The sequence below is a fragment of the Mytilus trossulus genome, chromosome 4 (genome assembly GCF_036588685.1).
Source record: "Mytilus trossulus isolate FHL-02 chromosome 4, PNRI_Mtr1.1.1.hap1, whole genome shotgun sequence".
NCBI classification, from domain to species: Eukaryota; Metazoa; Mollusca; class Bivalvia; order Mytilida; family Mytilidae; genus Mytilus; species Mytilus trossulus.
The window spans coordinates 21210085-21219208 of record NC_086376.1 but is presented as its reverse complement, the minus strand read 5'-3'; the positions used below and the strand labels follow the sequence as shown (position 1 = coordinate 21219208).

Below are 9124 nucleotides of genomic sequence, written 5' to 3'. Positions count from 1 at the left end.
ATTCCAAAAAGGCTTATTGTCATCCTCTTAAGTTTGTAGAACATTTTATAAGTGATATGTTCCTATTTAAAACCGAGGCAACAATGATCATTTAAACTCAGGTCGAAAACAAACTGACAACGTCATTAAAAAAAGAAAAGAATCAACAGTACATAAAACAAAACATAGAAAAATCAACAGTACATAAAACAAAACATAGAAAAACCTACGACTGAAAACAACGAATCCCACCAAATCTGGTGTAGATGTCAGGTTCTACGCAAAAGAAAGCAAGCCCTTTTCAACATGTGACACACATCCTGTGAAACATATTTGTTTCCATTTACTCTCTAGAAAAAGAGAAGGGAAGTAAAGCAGACGGAGGGTTTAAGATACAATGCACAAACAAAAGTGTATTACGGTTGAGTATTTCCATTGTATTTGACTTCATATGATCAAAGACAGGAGTGTCTAGAAAGAAAAAAAATGTTTTAGATGCATATCGTGGCTATTCAACTTCCCGGTAGTAGCTCCATTAGTTAGGTTTTTTTTTAACAAAAATTATTTATAATGTCATTCTTAGTTTCGTTTCAACTTTTAGAACTGAAAAGTGTAAGCTGAAAAAAGAAATAATTTTATATATTTAATTAGGTTGTGTAATTATTTGTCAAAACTTCGGCTGTATACTTTGATTTAACCAACTAGGAAATGATAGAACATCTGCATTACATCAATATATCCTCTCGGTTTTGTTAAATTTGCACATAGAATGACCTCATTACAGAAAAAAATATTGTCATTCTATTTATCGATTGTTTACACTTTCCTTTACTTTGAGCGCATTCGAAGTCTAAAATTATTTTCTTCCAAATCACGATGATAATGTCCTTTTTTCTTTGTTGTGTTTTAAGACACAAGTAGAAGCAATCAAATGATTTGAATAACGTTTCTTTAGCCTAAGGGTTAAATGTGACCATGTTTTCCACACTTGACCTCATACTAGTAAGATGGTATAATATATAAAGAAACACATATTTATAAAAATAGTTAATATAATGAGTATGGCCTTTCAACTGATTTGATTGAACTCCGCTAATGGATTGAACATGCATCTGATATACCCAAATCATACGTCTAAAACCTTTGATTATTTTTTAAAACTAGAAACGCAATGTTATTGTACTGGACGATACTATCAAGAATTGCAATGAAGAATGATATGGTATTGAACTATCTTATTTTGAATTATCATGAGAAGTGGTAAAGTACTGAACAATGTTATCTTGTTTTATAATCAGAAGGGGTATTGTGCTGGACATTGTTATTTGATATTACCACAAAGAGTGATATTGTACTAGACATTAAATATTGTTATATTGTATTACCATGAAAAGTGGTATTGTACAGTACAATATTATCTAGTATTACCATGAGAAGTGAATTGTACTGTACAATGTTATCTGGTATTACCATGAGAAGTGGTATTGTACTGTACAATGTTATCTGGTAGTACCATGATAAGTGGTATTGTACTGTACAATGTTATCTAGTATTACCATGAGAAGTGATATTGTACTGTAGAATGTTATCTGATATTACCATGCGAGTTGGTATTGTACAGTACAATGTAATCTGGTATTACCTTGAGAAGTGGTATTGTACTGTACAATGTAACAGGTATTACCATAAGAGATGGTATTGCACTAGAAAATTTAATCTTCAATTCAGGGGTTGAAATTATAGCTGGTCTGGTGGTCTGAGACATTTGTATGGTACAGGGAAAAAAAAGAGTAATGGATGATACAATTTACCATTACCGATAGCTTCGCTCATTCTTCTGTTAAAAAAAGACATATTTGTTTTACGTTTCTGGACACTTCTATGATGATTACTTCCGTGAATTTCTTATCTGAAATTCATTCCAACACGTCACTTATCGTTTCCTGTAGGCTTATAGAACATTTTCTTATATTGATATATTTTTTTAAATATTTTCTGGACTACAGTTGAAAAAAAATGATTTCAATTGTTATTTAACCAAACATGTATGTAAATAATATATATGATTATTTTTGTGATGTAAAAAACTATTTGAATTGCCTATCTCCAAACCAATATATTGTCCATGCAGATGAAGCCCCAAACAACACCGTTTTAGTGTGTAAATCTTATTACATAAACTACTTGATAAATGAATTAGGTATTAAAAATTCACTTAGAAACTCAACATATACCCTCACGATACCTAATGAAGATGAAATTCTGGATGATCATCGGTCTGTTCTCTGTTCCTTTTGGAATTTTAACCAAATATGAAGATCTAACCTTCCATCAATTTTATGATATTTAAACTACATAAGTGTTCTAAAAAAACAACGGTATATTGATTGGTCTTTGAAAAGCTCCACGAAACCTCTTTCTAGAATATTATTATCTATTTTGGCCGCAATCAAAGCCGAGGTTCAAAGTGATTGTGAATCTGCCTTTTCTAGAGGGGTATTGAATCAGATGTGGATACTAAAAAAATTAAAAGATCACATAGAGTACATACAATATAAGACTCTTTCATCTTGCAATAGTATTAAAACCTTTGACTTTTCTTTTACACAGTATTCCACAATCCAAACTTAACGATACATTTAAAAGAGTTAGTATTGCTTTTCTTCTTATCGCGAAATATCGACTTCGTCAGTGAATGCTTTAAATGCTTTTATTAGTTGTATGCCGATTTGTACATAATCGGGGGGGGGGGGGGGGGGGCTTGTTCATGTAAATGGTTAATCAATAAAGATCTAGGTTATATCAATCATAATTTCGTACATCAAGGTAATGAACAACCTGATTTACTTAAGAGAAAAATACATATTGTTTGGATACCGTTTGTTAATGTCAGATTGTAGTTTATTTTTGGGGAGTTGTTGTATACATAAACTCTCCGCTTATTCAAATTATGTGCAATGTATTTTGTATTGAATCATATATAGCTGATTGATGGACACTTAATATCAAATAGCATATATTATTTGCATATTCATGACGATAGCATAATAATGAATGTTAAATGAATATGTTTTACACCAGATATTATACCTGGATTATCTGCCATTGCTGTGATTTTCTTTGAGTTAACAAAGCATTCCGCGATTGGTATCTGATAAGTTAGCAATCAATATCAAATTTATGATGAATTCGGAAAAGATGTGCAAAGTGTAGTGTCTTTTTTCACTCTGTATTCAATCATCTAATTAGTTCACTGACCATAGTGAAAATTTAGTGCAAAAATTGGAATATTTGTTTACGATACAGTTTAGATGCATACATTATATAGCATTAATGCCATGTTATGTTTACAATGTTATTCAACCAGAGTTTACCAAGTTTATCTCGTTAACATTTAAACTTACTTAACTTTATAGTTCTGCAGTGAGGGTGATGAAGATCATAATAGAAAACGGTAAGCGTATAGCGGTCATTATTTCTTCCCGATCAAAAACAAAATGGAGAATGTTAAGCAAACACATTGTTTTTTTTTCTCTCTCCAATCGTTTTTTGATTTGGCAAGTAGTCATATTTCAAAAAATCAGGCCAATGTAGGTGACTTTCTTCTGCAATGTGACACCAATAACTCGCTACGGTAATGCAAATTAGCTGTTAAAGATCTGAAGAAACATAACAATGTAAAATCATTTTTTTATTTATGCATAATATTTATTTCGTTGGATTTGACAGCCTCTACAGCATAAATCTTCATCCTTTGGTTCACATCCATTGCAAGGAACATCAGTATACGGATTGTTGATAGAACAATCCTTTGGAACGTTACAACCCATAGCTTTTAATAAAAATTGAAATAAATGTATAGCAAAAACATTATAAAACAGCGCTACAAGTAAACATAGAAAAACATGTTAAAACGTCTAATCTGGCGCAATTGGAACATTAAGGCAGCCATATCCTGCTAATAAAACATGCAGTACCTTACCACATTAGGCAGAATAACTAAAAAATAAATAAACAAAGTTTTCTTGGGCTAATCTGGGTCCAATATAAGGGGACGCAGGTGTCAAGTTGCTTCTTATTACAGAACCGATCAGCAAGTTGTTATTTGAATGTTTTTAACAGCAAATATATGTTTCTCGATCATATTCTGATTTTCACATAATTATGTGATCCAACAATCCATGCAATACCTCATCACATAAGAACACAAAGAACAAGTAAAAATGCAAATTGTAAGTAGCTGACATGAGTATGTAATATATGTGTAAGACTTTTGATGTAAATATAGAAAATTATGTGTTTTATCACAATTACGGTTTTAAGAAAAACATCATATTTGTGTTTGATTTTTAAAAAACCCAACTTTGCCAAATAAGGGCAGGTAACTAAGATGAAGTAATTTGTATAATAGAAAGTGTTGTGAATTTACCTATCTTAAAATGTAGAAATAAACATGTTGGGTAATCCCATTTTTTTTTATTTTTTCTTATCTGAAAGCATGTAATAAGAGCTATCATCGCACGTTTTATCTATAAATTCTATCATGTAGTTGTCTATTTATCACACACATTTGATTTTTCATGCTTAATCTATACAATTTCTGACAATTTGCTCAACCTTTAGCGTGAAAAATAGTCCGGTAACCTATACTTTCAATTACATTTATAAAAAAAACATGATAAAAACTTCATTTTGACAAATTATTATAAAATTATATCAATTTTAATTCAGACACCCTAGCCACTTTAAGACTATTCCAAAGTTAAACCGACAGTAGTTTACCAATGATTTCTTTTTGTAAATCGACAATCAAGGTAACAAACACACACAGAGGGAATAGCACAAACTAAAAAAAAAACAAAAAAGCGAGACCAGAATCACCGACAATTATTTTAGTAACAAGGAGATGTGGTTTGATTGGTGATGAGACACTTATCGACAAGAGTTAATAAGTCATGCATGCACCTATGTCCGTAAAAATGTCACAGTTACACAAACATAACATGCAAAAGTTAGCTTATTTGCATGCTGATTCTGTATTCTGAAATAACAGAACTTAAAATAACTTTTTTTAAATTGTAAATTGTCATCGGATTAATTACTTACGTGGCACTTTTGCTGCAAACAAATCAGACAAAATGTTGATATTATTTACAATCTATATTATAATTATTTTTTCGACAAGTTTTTATTTAATGATACGTGTTTAGGGGGCACGGTAGTATTTTCTGGCCCTTAAGGAATATTGATAGCCTTTTTAAAATTTTCAACACTTTCTACAGATTCTAACACTGCAAAAAAATATACAATCACTGTTAACCGAAGTACTTTCATTTGACTATTTAGAAATGAATTTGTTTGTTTATCATGACTGTTTACTTATTTTGCTATTTTTAATATCCTAAGGCCACTAGTGTTTTAAGGTCTTTTATCATGCAGTGAAAACACAATTAAAACAAATCTCAAAAATTCATTTTCATCTGTTTGTAAAATTATCTTATATTTTTCGAAACCTGAATCATCCCTCAGTTTGGGAAAGTGTGTTCAGTTGATACTGTATTGTTTGTCTAATCAAACTGTTCAGATACATTGACCTAGGTAGGGTACACAAAAGAACAACCAAAATTCTGGAATGGAAATACTACCGTGCCACCTTTACCACCTTCTTCTTTCTCTATGCTATGGAAATATATATCCAATGTATAAAGCGAGAAATATGATACACACATTACAGTAAGTATGTAATAATTGTTCAAAATCAAACGGCGGATAATTAAAATTCTATTTGAATATTTGTGTTCGACTTCAAATTGTCTGGTGGATTACGCTATAGTTTTATTATAATTACTTGTATATGGCTACTGATCATTCAGGACTCACATCAGTGTAGTTAAAAGGAAGAAGAAAAAACGGCGGATGTCAATAATGAAACAGACACTTTAACTTCCGTGAAGAACATGAGTTTACTTTCGGTTGTTGTTGTGTTCATGTTGCTACTGTTCTGTTTTTGATGTTTGTTTTTACTTCATTTTCCGTTTTGGTCATGCTATTCTCTGCTTGAATGTGAATTAATTGTTTTCCCTTTTATCTTCTCCTAGGTTTGTGTACTGGGTTAAAAACTAAATAATATGAACTCTTTCCTATCTTCACTCTATTTCAATACATTAATACATTATGCCATACCTCTTTGTGCTCTTTTTCCTACAATAATGTAATGAACATCACTATCATATATACAAATAAGTAATAGGTGTGATTATATAAACAGATTCAATGATAATATTTTAGTCATTTTATAATAATTAATAAAAAATGTTAAATCTAATGATTTGGAAAATTAATATCTTGGTTTAAGATCGTTACACTAGCATTTTTTGTATTTGATCTATTTCTGTTTGTTTGTCAATCCTCTTCGTGTGAATGAATTACACATGTATAAATTAAATTGAGATCAAAGATAAGTTCTTTTAAATTTGAAGAAAATACCATCAAATTTATAGTTGAAAACAACTAATATTACAAGAAACTGTAGGGCATTTCGTTACTCACTTGAAATGCCTTGTGCTGTAAAAAGAAAGAAATGTCAGATTTTACAATATGATTTTGATTAACCTTCATAACCTAACGACACACTTAACAATTAATGAAGCTGGCGTCTGCCTACTAATGTTTACAAATTCTGACGCTGACGCTAGAAACTTCACATCACAGTCTCGTTTTTACAACTAGTGCCGACGACTTGAAACAACATATTAAAATGCGGTGACCTATACCAGTTTACATCATTTAGAGTGTTCTGTTTCCAATTTATATTATCTTGCTTCTAAGTGATTGACGTTGGAAGCTTTCATCGAAATAGGGAATAATAAACATTTGCAAAAAAAAATTATAAAGCAGTTGTTTGCAGTCGTTTGGACTGATGCAATTAACAGAAATTAGAGTCATAATTGCTGTTGGTTTTTTATTTTGTTATTTATCACAAGACTGACCAAATGACAATTGTTATGTTTTTTCTATTCCTACAAGTACACATCATAACCGAGACTTGAACAACATCCTACAAAACAATGTTTACCTTCTTTCAAACAAATCGTAAGTTGACCCCAGCGCTAAATATTATTATTTACTGAATACACTCTCCTAAAGCAGTTTGGTTGTTGTACAAACCAGCTGTTTTTTTGTTTTGTTTTTTTAAATTTTGTCACAGTATAAAAAAAAATGTGGTATGATTGCGAATGAGACAACTCTTCGGAAGTAACTAAAGGACAGATAAAAAAGCAGTTTTATGTCACCATGGCTTTATGTAAGTTAAACATCAAATATGTACTTTGTTTGCAGTCTCATAATGATGTTTTGTAGAGTGTTGACAATACAAAGATCTGCCTTTTTTCTACCTGTTTTTTAAAAAGATTAGCGGTCGGGAGCAACATACACTTACCTGCAAATAAGCTACTGACCAGCGGTCTAGAGCACCATACACTTACCTGCAACTATAGATACTGACCAGCGGTCTGGAGCACCACATACTTCACATAATGTAGGTGTCTTGTAATAAGTTCCTGAATTATAGTTACAAAAAAGTGAATGTCTTTTTTTTTACGAAATATTGAAGAAAAAAACAGAAGTTAGATTTTTTTCGACTGCTATTTAATTGTCTATTTCTTTAGGCATAATCAAAACATGTACATGCATATGACACAAAAACATCTATCTATCTATCTTATTTACTTAATGCATGGTTATGAAATATAACAGAGGTGTATTTGTTCATTCTATTTCTGTATCTCATTCGATTTATTTTGAAAACAACTAACTGTCTCGTTGTAAGTTAAAAGTTCACTACTATTTATATGTGGTTAACGTGTCAAAATTGAATCAAAAGTAATAAATATTCTGGTCCCTTGGCCACTACTGCATGGAAAGTTATCCCACCGGCAATCTTACCATACTCTATTCAACTGCATACTGGGATGGGATATTTTTGCCAAAAGCAGTTGTGATGACATTTGACTCTTTTATCAAAAATGTCCTCATTCAAAAATACAATCATCCTGATGGTACTCGTGTTTAACAGATGTTGAAAACTAATCTATATAGGCATTTGGACGGACAAATGTTGCTCGTTGTTTGTCTAGTCTTGCCTAGTCCATGTAGTCGGTCATCAGAGGTTGATTGGGTTTGTTTTATTGGCTAAATATTTCTGTTTTCTTAGTTGTTGAATTACGATGTATCAGTATAAAAACGAAGATTTTTACCAGTCAAAATAAAACATAAATCAACTTGAGACAATAAATTTTAAATGCTGAAATGACAAATTTCTTAAACAGTGTATCTAACCCTTTATATTGTGATGTGAGTAATATCTTTTTATTGTTTAAAGGTTTGTTTGCCATTGTATGAATCAACCTTGACAATAATAAGTTCTTTCGTTGGACACCAATTATGTTGTACAGATATATACTTTTTATATACTTTTATATGTAATTTCAAAGTCAGTTAAAGTTTTATGTCTGTGAATGTTCGAACCTTGCTAATTAAGTTTATTAAAGTATTGATAATACTACGGATTTTCTTATCCAAGGCAGATATAACCGTATTTGGCATAACTTTCTGGAATTTTAGGTCATAAATGCTCCTAAACTTTGTATTTGATTGACTTTCTAACTATTTTGATCTGAGCCTCACTGATGAGTCTTATGAAGAAAACAATAAGCCTGGTATCTTTGATAACCAATTTGAGTTATCAAAGACGGAAGATTTACCATTTTATTTAGGTCTAAGTTTCCGGAGTACTTATATTTTAATAATACTTGTCACAAAATACTTACTAAAGGGTTTTGCATAGAAAACAGCCATTTTGCCTGATGGATCAAATGCCATATTTTTAACACATCTAAACTTATTTCCCTGGAAACTAAAAGCAGACAAATGCAAAAATAAATCAAATATAAGACCTAGGAATCACGTGACTTCCAACGAGATTAGACCGGGAAAGTTATAGGTATACTGCTTGGTATGCCACACCGAGCATGCGAATCCATACTACGTCTGTCATTTACATCTTAAAGCTGAATCACAAGAAAAGTTGAATTTCCTCGAATTTATTTAATATCACAATCAAATCAATAAACCCTTTCCATATTAC

The 9124-nt window shown here is 31.0% G+C and overlaps 1 long non-coding RNA gene across 1 annotated transcript; it reads right to left on the bottom strand.

Annotated features, from left to right (window-relative positions):
- Nucleotides 1-6527: 6527 nt before the first annotated feature.
- On the bottom strand, nt 6528-8894 carry LOC134713802 (uncharacterized). Its single transcript, XR_010106388.1, has 3 exons — nt 8808-8894; nt 7464-7538; nt 6528-6543 (listed from the first exon to the last, which is right to left on the bottom strand). It is a non-coding gene; the product is annotated as an uncharacterized LOC134713802 (long non-coding RNA).
- Between the last annotated feature and the right edge of the window lie 230 nt (nt 8895-9124).